General features: G+C 43.8%; 1 protein-coding gene and 1 pseudogene across 1 annotated transcript in view; one reads left to right on the forward strand and one right to left on the reverse strand.

The window, feature by feature from the left end:
• Positions 1-21,511, reverse strand: part of LOC123465559 (liprin-alpha-1-like) — a gene marked incomplete in the record, with an annotated part of 992,590 nt that overhangs the window by 275,165 nt on the left and 695,914 nt on the right.
• Positions 16,832-21,511, forward strand: part of LOC112577730 — a 79,571-nt pseudogene continuing 74,891 nt past the window's right edge.

The following is a 21,511-nucleotide window of genomic DNA, read 5'->3' on the forward strand; positions in this document are numbered from 1 at the left end:
AAGGGGACGACAGAGGATGAGATGGCTGGATGGCATCACCGACTCGATGGACGTGAGTCTAGGTGAACTCCGGGAGTTGTTGATGGACAGGGAGGCCTGGTGTGCTGCGATTCATGGGGTCGCAAAGACTCAGACACGACTGAGCGACTGAACTGAACTGACTGATGGCTAAGTTGACTTCACCTATGCTTTTGTGTCATTTTTTGGAAAACTTTTGAGGATATTTTTTTAAAGTGCATTCAGACATACAGTTAAAAAAAATAATTACTCCTACTATGGAGCTTGATATTTTTATTCTTCATTGTGACGTATTTCATTTGAAGCTGAGCCCTTAAAACATTTTAAAGTTAGTTGGGATTCAGGGTCACAAAAAATTCACACATGACTTTAGCAACTAAACAGCAACTGAACGACAGAGTAATTGATTCCCTAGAAGTTAAAGGAGTCGATCTGTAGGTCAGATACACAGTGAATATTTTTAGTTCACTTAGCACACACAGGGCATAATTTACTAAAGAAAGGACTATGGCTTTATATATAGTCGAAGGTTGCTCTCCAAGATCACCTGGAAGTTCAAGTGTGCAGATGGCCAGGAGTTCAGCAACCTGGACTTATTCTGCCTGTCCTTGTGGATTGGCTCCAGCTGTTTCCTTCTGAGCACAATTCAACTTGCTGAGTAGTCAGGCTCACTGTCAGTGACCAACATGAGTAGATTGTCCAACAGGTAAGGGTGAAGAGACCAGTGTAAATGACCTCCCCTGGCATTTGGGGCAGGAAAATCTATTTCTGTGAAACTTTGCTGTACAGGAGAAACAGCATCCAGACCCTTGGTGTCTACATATCAATAATGCTTCTGCTTCTATTAGGATGAATAAAAGTCACCTCTCCCAGAGTTTCAAATACTGAGGATCGTTTTATTTTTAGCTGCCAGTGCTGCATACAGAGAGGACACAGGGCTCCAGGGAGGTGGAGGGGCTTGCCTGAGATAATAATGCAAATTATTACTGGTAAGTCAGAATTTTTTCTAATATCTCTTGATTCTAAACACCCACCTATTACTATCCATATGTGAATTTGGAATCAATTCACAGATTATGTTACTATTCGTGGCCAGTGTTTGTGAAGTGTTGTAATGTCCTGTGCCAAAGATACTTGTATGCATGCTCAGTCACTAAGTTTTGTCCAACTCTCTGCGACCCCATGGACTGTGGCCTGCCAGGTTCCTCTGTCCATGGGATTTACCAGGCAAATATCCTGGAGTCAGTGCCCATTCCCTCCTCCAGGGCATCTTCCTGAGCTCTCCTACATCTCCTGCATTGGCAGGCAGATTCTTTACCATTCTGCCACCTGGAAAGCCTTCAAAGATGCTAATGGTATTTTATTAGTATGATTTGATATCTATTTATAGTGTAAGGCAGTAGCAACAGAATATAAGCTATAGAAGAAAAATTTAAGTTGGAATCCATTCTGAAAATACTTGAAAAAAAGAAAAAAGAAAAAAAGATCAGGGATGGGTAGAACACAACTGTGCCCAGACTGACAGCTTTGGGAAGAGTAGGATATCCCAGTCTGGAGTAGTCTGGAATATTCTCCATGTGCCCCAGTGCCGAGCACCAAGCCTGGCTCAAAGCTGACAGCCAGCCAGCGTGTGTTCATCCAGACTGAACCACATGCATGTTTGCATTTGAGCTGCTCTCTTAGTTCATTGAAAGGAGTATCTTAGAGTTTTTCATTTCTGGTTCCTCCAGGGGTTCCAATCAGGCTCCCCTGGATTATTGGGAGGAAACTGGACCCTGAAAGTATCCCAGGTGAGTGGGAACTCAGAAGGCATGAGTTCTTGCCTTGAAGTTCAGAACCTTGAAGCAGCCATGCAAGATGTGGCCACGACGAGCTGCCAGTGCTGCTCAGCTGGTGTGTAGAAGAGCCCTCTGGCCAGCTCATCAATCCTCATGCCCAGGAGCTCTAGCATCCAGAGCAAGGTGCTGGCTCCCAGGTGCTCCTAGTTGTGGGAGCTCCATCCATATTATTGTTTCTAACCTGCTGATGCAGGCTGCTTGTAAGTAAAAGGAAAGGAGCGACTTGGGTTCACATAGAAATCCACCTGAGCCCCCCAGCCTGCTGCTGCCTTCCAAGAAGAGATGTGGCAGCTCTGCTGCTGAGCCTCAACAAGTCCTCTACCTGTGTTTGTGATAGGCGCTTCCTCTTCCAGATACCGTTGGCTGTTTGTTTTCCTGACACAATCAACTTGTGTTCTTTCCCAGCAGAGCACCTACACGGCCCTAGGCTTCTGTTTCTCTGGATTGTGGAAACACTACTCTCCTTTTAGCTCTCCTTGGAAATCCATTAGGGACCTCCTAGAGAAGAAAGCTATTGCTTGGGGTTCTAAGTGGATCCAGGAGAGGAGTAGGGTGGTGTGGGTACAGATGATACATGCACCAGTTTCACCAAATGAGACAATGAAGAGTGTCTCCAATATCAAATGTTACGCCTCTGGAAATCATAGCTGGCCATGGAATTCAGTTTAAGAAATGGCTTTGCAACATGTTAAAAGTGTGGCAAGTCCTTCAGGATTCTGAGCTCAGTATTTTCTAGCTACTCAATGATATGGGAAAGGAGGGGGAAATGTGAAAGAAATGTAAAAGAGATTTAAGTCACATAATATTAACCTTTCATAGTGTCTCAAAGAAGCCTACAGTAAGAAAGAGTGTTGTAGGTATTTGAGGAACTTTTGGATATATGAGAACAAAGAGGAATTTGTATCTGCTAGGTTATCTGATTTTTTGGTATATAATTGCTCATCGAAGTCTCTAACAATCCTTTTTCTTGTATCTTATCATTTGTAATGTCCTCTCCTTCATTTAGAATTTTATTTCAGTCCTTTCTTTTTCTTGATGAGTATAGCTAAAGATTTGTTTATATTTTAAAAAAACAGAGCTTATTAGTTTCATTGATTTTATGTTATTTTTTTAGTTTCTATTTCATTTATTTCCATTCTGTTCTTTTCCTTATATTAATTTTGGGCTTGGTATGTTCTTATTTTTCTGGTTCCTTATTAGGTTGCTTATCTGAGAGCATTATTTTTTCTTAATGTACACATTTATTGTTATAAACTTTCCTCTGAGAACTTCTTTTGCTCCATCCATTAAGTTTTGGTGGTATTCGTTTTCTTTCTCTCTCTCTCTCTCTTTTTTTTTTTTTTTTGGTGCCTAATATCTATTGTTTAGCTGCTGTGCTATAAAACCCATCATGGGGTCATGCCAAAAGGTGCAAGTTTCTTTATCTGACTTTCAGGAAGCTAGTAGAAAATTAATGTAAGACATGCTGGAGCAAAACAGGAGCAAAAAGCACTGAAGCTTGCAGAGGCCACTTCCACCTAGTAAAGTCCCCACATGTAAGATTGCCACCCAGAAATAGAGAGAGCCATGGTGCACTCTAATTGGGCATCCTGAAAGAATCCCAGAGCTGCATGTTACAGAGATTTTCTTCAGTCTTTTCTGTTTGTAACTCAAATGTACAGAATGAAACTAGTTCCTCAGGCAGTATCAAAGCAGCTTTCCTCATGTCACAAAAATTTCCAGAAGTTTGAGATTTAAAAGTGGATCCCCAGTGGGGGCAGTTGTGTCAGAGCTCACAGTAGGAGCCCGGGATAGAAGCTTACAAGCCTCCACTCTCATCCTTGCTCACACACCACACACTGTTGGGGGCCGGCGTGAGGCACCCCGCCCATGGCAAAGGTCATGAGGAAGGAGGCTCGACATACGCAAAGGTGGGATCGAGCCTCAGGAGTCTCCCTGGAAATCCTCGAAAATCTACCCCTATAACCAGAGCCTGCCTACTTTACTACTTTGTGCTCTCACCTACACCTCTGACTTTACGGGGGGGCTGTCCCCCACCACCTCTTTCGGAGAAGGAGTTAACTTAGAGCTCCAGTTAATAATAATTCCTGGGCGTGACAGGAGTGTTTCAACCTACAAACTCCTCTGAAGGTTCTCTAGCCTGCCTGACAGGCTTGTCCGGCCACATGTGATTGCTCACAGCCTCCCAACCGTGAGAGGCACGAGATGCTTTAAACCTTCTAAAAACAGGTTCTTTAGAGAAGTTAGAAAATTATTAGTATAAGTATAGTGGGCTGATTAGAAATTGTATTGATGAAGGGTTTTTCATTTGTTGAGCCAATGTTTACTGCTAAGTCTCCACATCCCCTGCCCTTATACACATTAATGAATATATAGAAGAAATAAGTATTAACCTTAGATATTAATCACGTTAGACCTTAGGCTAAGCAAAATTCTTTCCTTAATTAAAACCCACTACACCCTCACCCTATAGGAATGTAACTTTATCTGGTACCTTCGGAAGGTGGCGTCTGTTTTAAGAATAATCACCCTTGGAGAAATAAGTGTTCTGGTTGACTGACCGCTGTCACAAGGAGAGGGTCATAAATTGTCAGCAGGCCCCCTGGCCAGAAGATGATGTAACACCCCTAAGACCTCTGTATACATTTGTATGAAGCACCTGACTTTAATAAAAGTCAGGACTGCTGACCCCGCGTGACTTTTGTATAACATCTCAGTGTATAAAAACAGACCTTGGAAAATAAAGAATTGGGATCAGTTTCTCAAAATACTGGTCTCCCCATGTCGCTCTCTCTCTCTCAAACTCTGGCTGAGTCTCCATCTGGAACACGGAACCTGCCATGCTTACTAATTATGCCTGGGCTTCTAAGATCCGACCGGGGAGGCCTCAGTGTCTCCTCTCTTTCGGGAGAACGGAAGGACGCCTGCGGCCTACGTAAGTGGTGCAAACTTCTTGTCTTGAAGTTTTATCAGTTTCCCATGTAAACCAAGCTACTCAGCCTCTTTTCTCCACTGAATTTTCCTACTGAGCTATCCTTATTCTATTACTCTTTATATCTCTAATTAATATCTAATTGAAGCTATTGTATCCTCATCCTCGCCGAAGCCGTCTTCCCTTCGAATACCCTGGATCAGTTGGGGCTGGACCTCGGCAACACACCTTGTTTACAACAGGTTACTCTAAATCAGCAGGAAATTCCATGCATGGTTAGATCACACAGTGACCCATTCACTGTCTGTTGAGCGCTGACAGTGTGGCCACCACTTTTCAGGGTACAGTGATGTAGCAGGGACTGAGACACCATGCTTCCTGTCATTGTGGCATTTATAGTTGAGCAACGTCTGAAGTAACCTCATTTATAAAGAGGCAGAAACCTTGTTTTGGTAGATTTGATTGTCAGAAAAAGAAATAGTACCCTTTACACTTTACTGACCTTGTATTTTCTGTATTTGTGTTTTTGCATCAATTTGTCCTCCTAGGACTCCAACTCAGACCAGTTATGTAGTACTCTAATAAACCAGAAGAAGTCCACAAGTTGGCTCCAATGCCCTTTTTTTTTTTTTTTTTGGTGAGTGAAGTAGCATAACCCACTAAATCCCTCAAGTTTTGGTACTGCTCTGTCATCTGGGAGTGCTCTAGGAACTGTGAATTAGAGAAAAGTTGACAAATAAATTAGAAATCCCAGTGAGGTTGTTCAGATGTCTGGGTCACATGTGTTCCCAATTCTGTTCTGAGATATTTCATTGACTATTGATGCTGAGAGACCATGTCTTATGTCGACCTGGCCTTTGTAAAGCAGGGGAAAGTGAAAGTGAAGTTGCTCAGTCATATCCGACTCTTTGCGACCCCATGGACTACTGTAGCCTACCAGGGTCCTCTGTCCATGGGATTTTCCAGGCAATAGTACTGGAGAGGATTGCCATTTCCTTCTCCAGGGGATCTTCCCAACCCAGGGATTGAACCCGGGTCTCCCACATTGTAGACAGACGCTTTACCGTCTGAGCCACCAGGGAAGTCCCTTTGTGAAGCAGGGGGGTCCTGGTCAAAAATGTGGTCAGCATTCCACTGCAGAATCATGGTATCTCCCTAAGAGGAATATTAACCTTGGTTTCCATCACTCATTGAGAAGATAAAAAAGAAGGTTTAAATGCTGGCTCCAGCATTTACTAGCAGTACGACCCTGAGAACTTAAGCAACATATAACCTCTCTAAACTATTGCTTTAGTTCATTATCAATAAATGAGGCTAATAATATTTACCTTGTAGTGCTGCAACGGTTAAATGATATAATCCATGGTAGAGGGTTCATATACACTGTGGGCTTCCCTTGTGGCTTAGCTGGTAAATAATTGGCCTGCAATGCGGGAGACCTGGGTTCAATCCCTGGGTTGGGAAGATCCCCTGGAGAAGGGAAAGGCTACCCACTTCAGTATTCTGGCTTGCTTTAAACTTGTACCCCGGACGTCCCCTCACATGCTGATTCTGGACTTGGCCATGTGATGAGCCTTGACCAGTGGAGCGTTAGCAAGAGAGATGCAAGTGAGAGCCTGTTAAGTCCTTGCACATTGGGCTCTATTTTCTTGGAATCCATCTGCCATGCTGTGAAGAAGCATAAGCAGCCATGTGGAGAAGCCCACTTGGAGGAGAATGGAGGCCTTAAGCCAACTCCCAACTGGGCTCCCAGCCTGCAGCCAGTACTGATTTCCATCCATCTGTATGAGTCCATTTTAGATCTTCTAGACATCCAAACCAAGCCAGCAACATTCTTGAAGCCTAGTAACCTTGTGGTCAACCCCCAGATCTGTAAGAAAGTATAAGAAATTGTGAGAAGCCATTAGATTTGGGGTGATGTGTTATGTAGCACTCGATAGCTAAAACAGAACCATGTGGAGTCCTGCCACCACAGGTGGCATTGATTTTGTGTCTGGTGGAAGAGTGGAGAAGTTTGGAGGAATGACGAAGAGACTGTTTGGTGCTTGCTGAAATGCAGTGGAGGCTATCCTACTGGAAGCTGCAGGAAAGAGAACTTTAGTTCTATAGCCACAGAACAGTTACCAGAACTATGCTGGTGGAAATATGGGAACTAGAAGAGGCGCCTCATGAACTTGGGTTCTGGCTAAGGATTTTCCTGGACAGGATGTTGAAAGTGTCATCTGCCTCCTTTTAGACACCTGTGGTAAAGTCCAGGAGGAGCTACTTGAGCTAAAGAAGGGAATGTTTAGATTTCAAGCAAATTTAGAAGAAATGAAAAGGCACTAGACCTTGTAGGTTTGATAATAAAATTGCTTTCATCTCTCCAAGGAAAATTTCTCAAAGTGAAAATGGCCTTGGTTTGAAGATGAAATCCAGAGTGCTGTTAGTAAAACATGACCTCAGGGTCAACATCTCTGTTAAAACATGAGCAAGATTTAAAGAGTATCTCAATTTTCCTCTCAGCTAAACAAGAAAACTTCTAAGAATCTTAAAGGTACCATGTAAAGCAGAACTACCAGATCATCCAGAGAAATGGGGAGAAATGTTACATTGTTATTAAGTCTTTAAATATATGGGTGGTTTCTTATGCAGCAATAGATCATCCAAACGGGTCACTAATGGTTTTTAGATGCACTTGTATAATGGTAGGAGAAGGCAATGGCACCCCACTCCAGTACTCTTGCCTGGAAAATCCCATGGGCGGAGGAGCCTGGTGGGCTGCAATCCATGGGGTTGCAAAGAGTTGGACACGACTGAGTGACTTCACTTTCACTTTTCACTTTTATGCATTGGAGAAGGAAATGGCAACCCACTCCAGCGTTCTTGCCTGGAGAATCCCAGGGACAGGGGAGCCTGGTGGGCTGCCATCTATGGGGTCGCACAGAGACGGACACGACTGAAGTGACTTAGCAGCAGTATAATGGTAGGATAAAATATTTTTGACTTCACGTTTGACTTTTGCCTTATAGTCAGAAAAGGGCTACTTTTGCAAAACTATTCAAAATGTTAACTTTTACCCACGTGCTCTGTATTTTTGTCAACATCTTTATTTTCTCTTCTTAAATTGTTAACTGGTCAGTTGTATATAAGGGCTTCCCTTGTAAGCTCAGTTGATAAAGAATCTGCCTACAGTGCAGGAGATCTGGGTTCGATCCCTGGGTTGGGAAGATATCCTGGAGAAGGAAATGGCCACCCACTCCAGTATTCTTGCTTGGAGAATCTCATGGACAGAGGAGCCTGGCAGACAGTTCATGGGCTTGCAAGAGTCGGACACGACTTAGTGATTAAACCACAACCTTCACAAGCTGTGTATATTCTCATTTATTATTGGCTTGACATATTTCAAGCAGTTCTATGATATTGCTTTCATCAACTTCATGAAATCCTGCACCTTTTGCAATATTTACAATTTCTTTTCACTTTTACTGTCCTTGAATTTATTATCTGCTATAATGTTGGTAGGATGGATACTAATGTCTTGAAAGAACGGGTCTTCAGTTAGACATTAATTTTATAAATAGTCAGTTTATTTATGAAAATTTTTTTCTTTAAGAAGTTTTGCTTCTTTTAAACAACCCCCCCCAAAAAAAAAAAAAAAAAACCCAGACATTGGGTTCTCATATAATGAGAGGCACTCTGGTACCACTCAATTTATAACTGAACGGGCCCTAGGACCAGACAGGGCTTAACGTTCTGGTAGAAGCTGAGTTGAAGTATGTGATTCAGGCTCACTGTCTAAGAGGAGTTTATGTTTTTCACCCTGAATCTAAATATTGGAGCAACCCACTCAGATGTAACTTTGGAGTGCGAGAGAACTAGAGAGAAGTCTGGCTCACTTAGTATGCCATTGTAAAGTGTGGAAGAGATGGAGAAAAGAAATGAATGCTCTGGGAAGAGAGCTTCTGCACAGTGTGCAGAAGGGCGCTGACAAGAAGCTCTCCCATCCGTGGAATCCTCCAAGGCACCATGAGCCTGCTCCTGGCAAGTGTGACCTGAGGCATGTCCTGGGTACTGGGCAATAAAATCAGTACATCTTCATCTCTTGTGGGAAGATAGAAGAAGGAGTGGGTAAAGAAGTAGTAAAGCAGGAAAAAAGGAGTAAAGAATCTCCTGTCTCTACAGTGTCCGTCATACTGGAGAGAATCCATTCATTAGGTGATGGGAGGCTGGTTGGTCAGAAAGTAGTGAAAGGAGGTAGGTATTGTACTCAGAGGGCAGATCCCTCTATATTTCCCTCTCACGTTTCCCCTTTGGAGAGGAGATAAGAGAACTGAGCAAAGGAAGCCACACTTCTGGGTTGCTCTAACAACTGTGATAGAAGCTGGTTACAGGAATGAGCTCTCCTCCAAGTTGAAGTTCAGAAGTTATCGCTAGAAAAAGCTGTAAGAGTTTTTAAAAGCCCATTTTCCCCAAAGTCTGTTGCTAGAAATCGGAGGGAATAGACTCCAGGAAAGGATTGAAGTGGAATGAGAAGCTCTGGAGTGAAGATCTAGAGATTCGTGTCAGATTAAGCTGAGATTGAGAAGAGGAGAGAGATCCAAAGGAACGTATTGTACGCCAAGTGGATTTCTTTAAAAGAGTTATTTCAGAAGACTTACCAGCTTCCATTGCTGAGTGTTAAGCTTAGATATTTCCACAAAGCACTCCTTTTTGTAAATAAAGAATAGAAAATGTATAGCTATATTATATTATAGTTATAATCTACTCCCAAAGCCCACATTTTTTTTTTAGTTTGAACACACAAATTTAATACATGAAAAGATGACATTTAAACTGAATAAATTGTTTCAGTGTTGGATAAACTTTCAGCTGAGGTTGTACATTTATAGATACAGAACATATATATTTGTCCATTCATTTAACTATTATTCAGTGCCTACTCACTGCTTGTCATTACATGTAGTGTTCATATTATTAATGCAAATTTAGAAAGCTTATTTTTAAAGGCTGTAATGTGTAAAGAAGTGTCACTGGCAGTAAGTCATAGAATTTTTAAATGCAAAAAATGTCAGTAATGGAAAATTTGGGAAAAAACAGATATTCTTCTGCAATGTACTTCATCTTAGATGTAGAAGTTGCTGAAATACTGACCACATTATGCCTTGCAATGAGAGCACAGATAGAAAGGTTAATACGTGCCAAAGGCAACTGAAAAAAGATCAGGGGGCAAAAACACTCTAACTGTGATGCTTTTGGGGTTTTGTTATAAATGAACCTGTTGGACTTTTTCTTGATGCCAGAAAAGGGGCTGCAAACTAGTATTATTTATGTTTCAGTTATATTTATTAACCCTGTTATTCCAATGCTTTCACAGTAAACATAAGAATCCCTGAACTGCTTCCAACTTTTCTATTCATTTCTCAACAGTCATCACAGTGTTCCATCAAGCCAAAAATCCTGTGAGATCCTTCTTCTGGAATAAGAGCCTGTTTCTCAGCAAGATTTCCAACAGGAATTTAACTCTTCTATGCATCTGGCCAAAACATTGAACCAGCAAATTGAAAACACACAGTGGTATGTATGCTTGGGTCTTAATGAAATTTCCCATGTGTGCTATTCAGTCAGCTTCATACATTCTCAGGACAGGTACTGAAGAGCTGAGGACCCAGGCAAGTGCTCGGAGGTGAGAATTGGTCCAGGATACACAGTGTGTGAATTCACAGTCTAGAGAGTGGACCCAGCTGTGGGTCTTCTCTTTAGTAGGAGGGCTCTTCCCTTTTAAGAACTGTGTCCCATTCAGTCTGCCATGGCTTCTACTACCTCCCCAGGAGACTTCATTTCCTGTGGGAAAGAACCACTCATTGATAATATCTCAGGGAAAGTCAGAGCAGCATTAGAATAATCACACATGCCCTCTCTCCACTTCTCAACTGTGGCTTATTTCCATTTGCTTTCAAGGACACTGATGTGAAAGGGAACAGTGTGATATTGATGTCAATGAAACCCACCTTGCTCTCAGTCTGAGGGTTGGGTATGCTCTGAAATATAAAGGGGAACTTGGTTCCTTAGAGACTCATCTGAGCCCCACCATGCTAAATTTTAACCGTGCTCAATTCCATGGACTTTATTTAAGTGAAGGTGTTTGTGAGGGCGTTGAACAAGGTTCTCAAGCCATTCTTCCCCAGGTAAAGGCTGTCTTCCAAGGCAAGCCTTTCTCTCCCCAACCTGTTGATGGCACTAATTTGACTTTTGGTGGATATTCCCCCCCCAAAAGGAGGGTGCTCTGTTTTATTCACTTCTGTATCCCCAGAGCCTAGAATAGTGCCTGACACATGGCAGTTGAAAGGGAAATATTGCAAGTTATTTGTTGAAACGTACATATGATTGACAACAATGTCAAGATGCTCAATCTATGCCTAAACACTTCCATTTGGCATCTAGAAACTTACACGAGAGGATGGTGGGGATTTAGTTTGATAGACTTAAAATTGCAACAGGAACTCTTAGACCCTCAGCTCAGCTTCTGGAAAAATCAACTAGTCCCCCTGTTTCTGTTTTGCTAACTGTGAAAAGGGGTCTGGCCACGTCTTCACTGTACAGAAAGAGGAAAAAAATGTGAGTGCAGTGTTTAACACCTAACAGAGTGATGCATTCCTGCGAGGTGCTTGTCAACTCCACTCTTAGCTCCTTCTTTTTCTGAAATGCAGATGTGGAAAACTATAGTGTGAAATGTCTATCAAGAGTCCATCCCTCTTGTTTCTATCTTCTCCTGATAGAATTCAGCACCAGAATGGTTGTTTAGGCTAAATATTTGTCCCCAGATTGGATGGATTGAAGCTATTTTAGGCAATGCCTACATGTCCTAAACCTGCCTTCTGAAAATGTACTCTTTATGAACAGGCAAGGGAAGGACAATGTATGTGCCATGTCAGCAGTCCCATAACTTCTTTGTTATAGAACAAGATTCCCACAGAGTTTGAACACAGAATTATCTTTAAGGAAGGCTCTATTTGGGAGCCAAGGGACCCCAGGCATGGATTCCTAACTCCAAGCCCCATTCCCAGCACACCTAACTGCCTGTAGTTATGTGACTGGGGCAAGGCATTTAACCCTTGGGACTCAGCTTCTTTGTCTGTGAAATAATACTGGCTTCCTGCCTCCCAAGGGGACAGAAGGAAGACTGATTTAATATTTACATAGCACATTGAGAACCTCCAAGAAAGGCACCATACAACTGGGAAATATATAATGGGAAGAATGTCTTTTAAGTTGTTGGTCTCTGCTCAGCCTTTCCACATGTCTCTGGTCAGCCCTGTTCCACATGTACAATATTAAAATGAGAGGTGAAGGGGTTTGATTGGATAGTGTTCTAGTCAGGCATTGTCAGAAAAACAGATGAAGATATATAGATATATAATATCACCAATATGATATGTATATATTATATATAATATATATCAGGACATACCTATATTTATATATACTTAGGATATAGGTATATATTTTTTCATTATGCTTCACTTAATTGCACTTTACAGATATGTTATTTACAAACTGAAGTTTTGTGGTTAAACTTGGTGTTTGCCTTGTGTTTGCCTGGTGTTGAGCAAGTCGGTTGGTACCATTTTCCCACCAGTATTTGCTCACTTTGTGTTTATTAATTTATCTTACTAAGGTCAGCCTCACTAACCCCAAGGTTGAGGGCTTACTCTGTCAGTAGTTGGGACCTATACCAATGCCTTATGATGGTCCCAGGAGCTGTCTGTGGCTCAGATCATGAACTCTTTATTGCAAACTTCAGACTTAAATTGAAGAAAGTAGGGAAACCACTAGACCATTCAAGTATGACCTAATTCAAATCCCTTGTGATTATACAGTAGAAGTGACAAACAGATTCAAGGGATTAGATCTGATAGACAGAGTGCCTGAAGAACTATGGATGGAGGTTCATAACACTGAACAGGAGGCAGCATTCAAAACCATCACCAAGAAAAAGAAATGCAAAAAGGAAAAATGGTTGTCTGAGGAGGCCTTACAAATAGCCAAGAAAAGAGGAGAAGCAAAAGGAAAAAGAGAAAAGGAAAGATATATTCATCTGAATGCAGAGTTCCAAAGAACAGCAAGTAGAAATAAGAAAGCCTTCCTAAGTGATCAATGCAAAGAAATAGAGGAAAACAATAGAAAAGGAAAGCCTAGAGATCTCTTCAAGAAAAGTAGAGCTATCAAGAGAACATTTCATGCAAAGATGGGCATAACAAAGGGCAGAAATGGCATTAATCTAAGAGAAGTAGAAGATATTAAGAAGAGGGGGCAAGACTACACAGAAGAACTATACAAAAGATCTTCATGATCCAGATAACCATGATGGTGTAATCACTCAACTAGAGCCAGACATCCTGGAATGTGAAGTCAAGTGGGCCTTAGGAAGCATCCACTATGAAGCTCTTGTGGAGGTGATGGAATTCCTGTTGAGCTACTTCAAATCCTAAAAGATGATGCTATGAAAGTGCTGCACTCAATGTGCCAGCAAATTTGGAAAACTCAGCAGTGGCCACAGGACTGGAAAAAGTCTGTTTTTATTCCAATGCCAAAGAAAGGCAATGCCAAAGAATGCTCAGACTACTGCACAATTGCACTCATCTCACACACTAGTAAAGTAATGCTCAAAATTCTCCAAGCCAGGCTTCAGCAATATGTGAACCATGAACTTCCTGATGTTCAAGATGGTTTTAGAAAAGGCAGAGAAACCAGAGATCAAATGGCCAACATGTGCTGGATCATGGAAAAAGCAAGAGAGTTCCAGAAAAACATCTATTTCTGTTTTATTGACTATGCCAAAGCCTTTGACTGTGTGGTTCACAATAAACTGTGGAAAATTCTGAAAGAGATGGGAATACCAGACCACCTGACCTGCCTCTTGAGAAACCTATATGCAGGTCAGGAAGCAACAGTTAGAACTGGACATGGAACAACAGACTGGTTACAAATAAGAAAAAGAGTACATCAAGGCTGTATATTGCCACCCTGCTTATTTAACTTCTATGCAGAATACATCATGAGAAATGCTGGACTGGAAGAAACACAAGCTGGAATCAAGATTTCCAGGGGAAATATCAATTACCTCAGATATGCAGATGACACCACCCTTATGGCAGAAAGTGAAGAGGAACTAAAAAGCCTCTTGATGAAAGTAAAAGAGAAGAGTGAAAAAGTTGGCTTAAAGCTCAACATTCAGAAAACGAAGATCATGGCATCCGGTCCCATCACTTCATGGGAAATAGATGGGGAAACAGTGGAAACAGTGTCAGACTTTATTTTTTTGGGCTCCAAAATCACTGCAGATGGTGACAGTAGCCATGAAATTAAAAGACGCTTACTCCTTGGAAGGAAAGTTATGACCAACCTAGATAGCATATTCAAAAGCAGAGAGATTACTTTGCCAACAAAGTTCCATCTAGTCAAGGCTATGGTTTTTCCTGTGGTTATGTATGGATGACCACAGGAGAGTTGAACTGTGAGAGTGACCACAGTGAGAGTTGGACTGTGAAGAAGGCTGAGCACTGAATAATTGATGCTTTTGAACTGTGATGTTGGAGAAGACTCTTGAGAGTCCCTTGGACTGCAAGGAGATTCAACCAGTCCATTCTGAAGGAGATCAGCCCTGGGATTTCTTTGGAAGTAATGATTCTAAAGCTGAAAGTCCAGTACTTTGGCCACCTCATGCGAAGAGTTGACTCACTAGAAAAGACTCTGATGCTGGGAGGGATTGGGGGCAGGAGGAGAAGGGGGCGACAGAGGATGAGATGGCTGGATGGCATCACTGACTCGATGGATGTGAGTCTGAGTGAACTCCGGGAGTTGGTGATGGACAGGGAGGCCTGGCATGCTGTGATTCATGGGGTCGCAAAGAGTCAGACATGACTGAGCGACTGAACTGAACTGATCTGAACCTGTCTCCTGAGAAATCTGTATGTGGACAAGATGCAATAGTTGGAACCGGACATGGTTCAACGGACTGGATCCCAATTGGGAAAGGAGTACGTCAAGGCTATATACTGTCACCCTGCTTATTGAGCTTATAGGCAGAGCACACCATGCGAAATGATGGGCTGGATGAAGCACAAGCTGGAATCAAGATTTTCAGGGGAAATATCAATAACCTCAGACATGCAGGTGACACCACCCTTATGGCAGAAGGTGAAGAGGAACTAAATAGCCTCTTGATGAAAGTGAAAGAGGAGAGTGAAAAAAGCTGAAAAGGCTTAAAACTCAACATTCAAAAAACAAAGATCATGGCATTCAATCCCATCATTTCATGGCAAATAGATTGGGAAACAATAGAAACAGTGAGAGACTTTATTTTGGGGGGCTCCAAAATCACTGCAGATGGTGACTGCAGCCATGAAATTAAAAGATGCTTGCTCCTTGGAAGAAAAGCTATGACCAACCTAGACAGCATATTAAAAAGCAGATACATTACTTGGCTGACAAAGGGCCGTCTAGTCAAATCTTTGGTTTTTCCAGTAGTCATGTATGGATGTGAGAGTTGGACCATAAAGAAGGCTAAGAACCAAAGAATTGATGCTTTTGAACTGTGGTGTTGCAGAAGACCCTTGAGAGTCCCTTGGATTGCAAAGAGATCAACCAGTCAATCCTAAAGGAAATCAGTCCTGAATATTCATTGGAAGAAATGATCCTGAAGCTCCAATACTTTGGCCACCTGATGTGAAGAACTGACTCATTTGAAAAGACCCTGATGCTGGGAAGGATTGAAGGCAGGAGGAAAAGGGGATGACAGAGGATGAGATGTTTGGATGGCATCACTGACTCAATGGACATGAGTTTGAGCAAGCTTTGGGAGTTGGTGATGAACAGGGAAGCCTGGCGTGCTGCAGTCCGTGAGGTTGCAATGAGCCAGTCACAACTGAGTGACTGAAATGACTGAAGTGACTACACTAAACCTCTTCCATCTTGGAGGGAGCAGAGACTTGTCCTCAATGGAGTAAATACATTCTAAGTGTAGATCTGCCTTTCCTGCCCCACAGTGCTTCTTCCAGGAACTCTGTCCACAGAACCCATCTTCCAGCATCGTGGTACTTCCTGTAGCATTGCTTCTGATCAGTGATTTTCATAGCATCTCTTCTTTGATGGCAAAGGGAATATAGCAATGTGTCCTTGGCCGTGGAATTAACTGGTTTTACCAAGGACACCATCACCTAGAAATAACTGGGCAAATTTTGAAAGCTTACTGAGACAGTGTGACAGCTAATGAAGACTCAAGTGTGTCGGATGGGAGTCAAAATCCTGAAAGGGTGGGGTGCAGTCTTAAAGGGTATTTTACATGCTGTGAAGGATATAGTGTACATTTGAAGCATAATGGTGCTATCTTCCCCCCACAGCCAGAACATATGGGTCTTGTAATCAAGGTGTGGAAGTGGCTTGTTCCACTACTGACCCCACAACCCAATTGTAGAATTTTTGCTTCCCATCCTGGCTTCCTTGAGCTCTGCTTCCTTGGAGATCTTGGTCCCCAAAGGGGAGCTGCTCACCAGGGGATGCTCACATTTGTCCAGGGCTCCAGGTGAACAACCCCAATCAGGGAGGCACTTTGCCAGACCTTCTAGAGAAGCAAAAACATGACTGATGTGTCTGTGAAGAATCCAGGAGAAGGACAACCCTCACAGGCCCCTGCATCTGGAAAATGTATTCTGGGTAATACTGGAAGAGTTTTGATTCTGTCCAGTTTATACAACAAGAGAGACATCAGCTGTGCATACTGATTTTTACTTATTTGTTCATCTAAATGGAAAGAATAATCAGGGTCTCCAGGTCTGTAGAAACAGAAAAAAACTTTTTCCAGCCCTCTGAAGCACTCCTGCTGTTGCTATGTCACTTCAGTCGTGTCCGACTCTGTGCGACCCCATAGACGGCAGCCCACCAGGCTCCATCGTTCCTGGGATTCTCCAGGCAAGAACACTGGAGTGGGTTGCAATTTCCTTCTCCAATGCATGAAAGTGAAAAGTGAAAGTGAAGTCATGAAGTCGCTCAGTCATGCCCGACTCTTAGCAACCCCAGGGACTGCAGCCTACCAGGCTCCTCCGTCCATGGGATTTTCCAGGCAAGAGTACTGGAGTGGTCTGAAGCACTAGCTACAGTTAAAAAACAAACAAACAAGCAAAACTTCCTTATTCTCTTGTCTGCATAAGTTACTGTAGTAACTTAAAATAAACTTAACAACTTAAAATAGAGCAGGGCTGCTGGTGAAAACAAAATTAATGTTAATCTGGTTAATCCCTCATTTAGCCATCACTGGTTATTCTGTGAAGGTTATTACTATTTATAAACTCAGCTTCTTTTTAAATACTCATTTATGGCTGCACCAGGTTTTAGTTGTAACATGTGGGATCTAGTTCCTGGATCAGGGATTGAACCTGGTTTCCCTGAATTTGGAGCATGGCATCTTAATCACAGACTACCAGGGAAGTCCCCTTTACTTGTTTCTTAATAAAAGGCCCATGTGTGCCTTTAAAACATTGCTTGTTTTGTCCATATTTTGATGCTGTAGTTAAGAACGTGAACTCTGAAATCTGATGCTAGTGTTTGAATCCTGGCTCAGTTCCTTTCTGCCTATGTGGTCCTGGGTAAGTCAATTAACCTCTCCATACCTAAGTCCCCTGTCTCTAAACTGAGGATGATAGCAGTGCCCATTTTGAGTGTTTGGAACATTCATTATGATAACATAGGCAATATGTTACAATAGTGCTTGGCACATAGTAAGCGGTGAATAAATGTTAGCAGTTGTTATTGTTAATATTATAATTTGGCAATGCTTGCTCTAAGTTAGCGTGCCAGAAATATAAACCATTTTATATCCCTTCTTTCTCTACAAACCTGCAGAACACCTGCTAAATAACTGTTATGGATTGAATTCTGTCCCTTGTTCACATCCCCTCCTCTCTGCCCTGAATTCTTCTTTTCAAGTTTTAACCCCCAGTGAGACTGTATTTGGAGATAGCACCTTTATGGAAGTGATTAAGGTTAAATGAGGCCACAAGACTGCAGTCTAATCTGATAGGCCTGGTGTCCTTAGAAGGGCCAGACATTTCTGTCTCTCTACATGTACAAAGAAGACAGGCCCTTTGGGGACACAGAGGAAAGGTGGCCGTTTACTAGCCTGGAACCAATCCCATTGACACCCTGATCTTGGACTTCCAGCCTCCAGCACTGTGGGAAATAAATGTCCGTTGTTTAAGCCCCTCAGGCTGTGGTATTTTGCCATGGCACCCTGAACAGACTAAGATGTTATGAAACGTTTTAACTCATATATTGAAGCAGAGACAAACAGGCAGTCCTAACATAGGATGTCTGATGCCACCCTCAAATGCCATTTCTCCTTGTGGGAAAAGCTTAACTCCACCATCTCCCATGGTGGTGGTGGGGTTGTCAGGAGGAGTCATATACCATCTGGGCTACTGTCCACTTGCTTCCCTCCATATAACTGTTTTCTACAGAATTAATCGAGGCTCCAGGCTGACTTCCAGCTATGTAGAGGTTAGTTATTGTCCGTGAGGAGCTCTTACTCTTACTTCTTTCCTCTTCCAGCACAGATGATCTTGTAGGAATAAGAATCTGGTCCACTGAGTCACTCTTCCCTGGTGGCTCAGACGGTAAAGAATCTGCCTGAAATGTGGTAGATCTGGGTTCGATCTCTGGGTTGGGAAGATCCCCTGGAGGAGGGCATGGCAACCCACTCCAGTACTCTTGTCTGGAGAATCCCATGAACAGAGTTGCCTGGGAGGCTACAGTCCCTGGGATCACAAAGAGTAGGACATGACTGAGCAAATAAGCACACATCTGTCCATTGAGTCACCGGTTGGATTCTGGATTGGTGTGACCTTATGGATCTCTAGCCTTCATTCCCTCAGAAGCTGGGCCACACTGGCTGGAGTCCAAGCCATTTCACTTCAAGGCATGCCCAAAGCCTTCCCAGGGTCTTCTGGTTCCCTGAGACCATGCTGCTCATGGTCTCTTCCTCCTGAGTCCCTGCTTCACGCCAGCTGGATTTCTGCCCTGTCACAAGAAGCATGCATGAATTTAATTGTCCTAACTGAAGACTTGGGGATCACAGGAAGATTTGGTTTTCACGGGATGTGAGGCCTTGGAATTTTCTTTCTTCCCCCTTCCCCACTTTTCTCCTTACCTTTCCTTTCCAAATTCCCTAAGAACTCTTCCTTTCAGTCAGGGAAGACTTTAGCTGAGTTCTAAGACTTAAACTTTCAGAAAACCTGGTTAATAAGATGCTTACAGAACAAAGAGCCTTCCATTTTACAGCAGTTTTGCTTATCAACTTATTGTTAATGTAATATGTATGACATATGCACGATGATATGTATATTATATCCATGCTATTACATATATATGATGTTTTGACTATACAAAATATTTATACTTATAAATAATCTTTTTTTTTTCTTACTACATGAAGAATAATTAAGGCAATTGAGAGATAAAAGGAACTGCCTAATTTAGAAATAAAGATTTAAGTGTGGAGTTTAGGTCTCTTCAGAGTCACTCATTGACTTGTGAAAAGCTCTTTGGGACTTCTGAATCTGTTTCTCAGGTGTAGGATGTTCAGAATCTGAAGGTAGGAATGAGGTTAATCATGAGACCATGTAGCTGTAGGAAAATCCAAGCAATGTGGCTTTGGCTTTTCAGATGTCGAAGGCTTTCCTAGGAGCATCGTTAAAACATAAGAGATGGAAAGGGAGAGAGAGATTCCGAAAAGTTAATTAGATCACACAGAATTTCCAAGGTAAACTCTGCGACGGTTAAGTTAGATTTCTGTGCCATTTGAGTGTAAATGAACTACTCAGAAAATGCAAAAACGTACGCTGAGTACTCATGGCAATTAACAGCAATCATTCTAAGAAGGCCATGTCTGGAGCGGCTTTGTGCCTGCAAAGCTTCCACCTGGTCGGTGTGCAGGGCGCCCGAAGAGGGCTGGGCCGCCTCTCCCCACACTGACTTTTCCGCCGCGGACTCCGCGCTGGCGCAAACACCGAGATCGGCCCTGGGGCTCCCGGTCCAGCGCCGACTGCACAGTCTCCCCAGCACCCCGCGCCCCTGGACGGCTTCCCGCCTCCGCCCCTCCCTCTGCCGCCCACGCCCCAGCCACGGGCGGGCAGGAGGCGGCGGTGGCCTGCCCTCCACGTGCCCTTTTAAAAGCCTCCCAAGCGAGGCCCCGCAGGGGTATCCCGGCGGAGGAGGGAGCAGCAAGCTGAGCTTTCGCAGCGGTGCGCGGAGCCAAGCGCCCCGGGCTGCGCCTCCTGCTGGTGGGGCGCGGCACTTCGGGTTCCCGGACGCTCTCGCTGCCGCCTCGGGGCTCCCCTCCTCCCCCGGCCATGCGCCCCGGTAGTGCGCCTGGGGCGGGGCGCCCACCCGGCGGCTCCTGCCGCCCGCCCTTGCCGCCGGAATGCTGCGCCCGCTGCTGCTCGCCGCGCTCTGCCTGGCCCGCGGGCTGGAGGCCGCCGGCGGCTGCCAGCTGCCCTCTGAGTGGAGACCCCTGAGCGAGGGCTGCCCAGCGGAGCTGGCCAAGATCATCGTGCACGCCAAGGTGCTGGCACTGCACGAGGAGGTGCACGGCCTGTACAACAACCTGCCCTGGCAGTAAGAGGCCAGCCACGCGGGGCTCTTCTACTCCGCTGAGATCGAGATGCTGTGCAACCAGGCGTGGCAGCATGCTCGAGGTGCCCAGGGGCTCCAGGCTCAACCTCACCGGCCTGGGCTACTTCTCCTGTCACTCCCACACCATGGTCCAGGATTACGCCTATTTCTTCTTCCTCAGGTGAGCCTACCATCTCTTGCCCATACCATCCCTCAGCCACTTGGCATGGCCAGCAGAGGTACCTTTATCCCCAGCAGTCTCAGGAACTCCTCCAGAATCCTGTCTGGGCGATGTTAAGTGATGCCTTGGTCTCCTTCCCATTTTGTGCTCTTTGGTGCTCCTCATGTTGAGTCTACAGAGATCTTGGGTGCCTCTGGCTAACACTATTGGAAAAACAGGGATGGCTCCTGTGCTTGACCAGGGAAGAGTGTTTCAGGCCAAAGCTCAAGGTGGTTTCCAGCAACAAACAGCCTATCCCCAATAGCAGAGGTTTATTTGGGGGTTAATGGGGGAAGAAGGCCCTGGTCACAGCACTCTGAGGAGCATGAAGGGCAATCGGACAGGAGCCCTCTCAGGTTGAGTTCCATGCAAGTTGGTCTGTGGTGCAGATGAGATGCCTGTGGAAAAGAGTTCAGGCGATGGCGTCTGCTGGAGTTTGAAATAAGAAAGTGGAACCCTAATTGAGGTGGAATCCTTATAGAGGAGGAAAACTATATTTTAAAGTGGATGCCGTGGGAGTTGTTTGGGATGGACAGTGGTCAAAACCAATCCAAACACCTTTGGAAATCAGATGGTTGTTGGAATTCTGGCTCCATTCTTCCTGTCATTTTGAGCAAGTTACTGACCTTGTCAAGAACCTCAAGTCTATGGGGTCACAGAGTCGGACACGACTGAAGTGACTTAGCAGCAGTAGCAGCAAGAACCTCAAGAGCCTCACCTGCATAATGTGCCAAACAAGGTTGGTTGAGATTAAATCCTAGTAACTGATGCAGAACATCTGATGCAGGTTAGATGAAGAATGTATAATTACTCAGTCCTGCACACCTGCTTGAAAGCCAAGATGGGACTGGTGTGGAA

This window comes from Bubalus bubalis, chromosome 1 (genome assembly GCF_019923935.1).
Source record: "Bubalus bubalis isolate 160015118507 breed Murrah chromosome 1, NDDB_SH_1, whole genome shotgun sequence".
NCBI classification, from domain to species: Eukaryota; Metazoa; Chordata; class Mammalia; order Artiodactyla; family Bovidae; genus Bubalus; species Bubalus bubalis.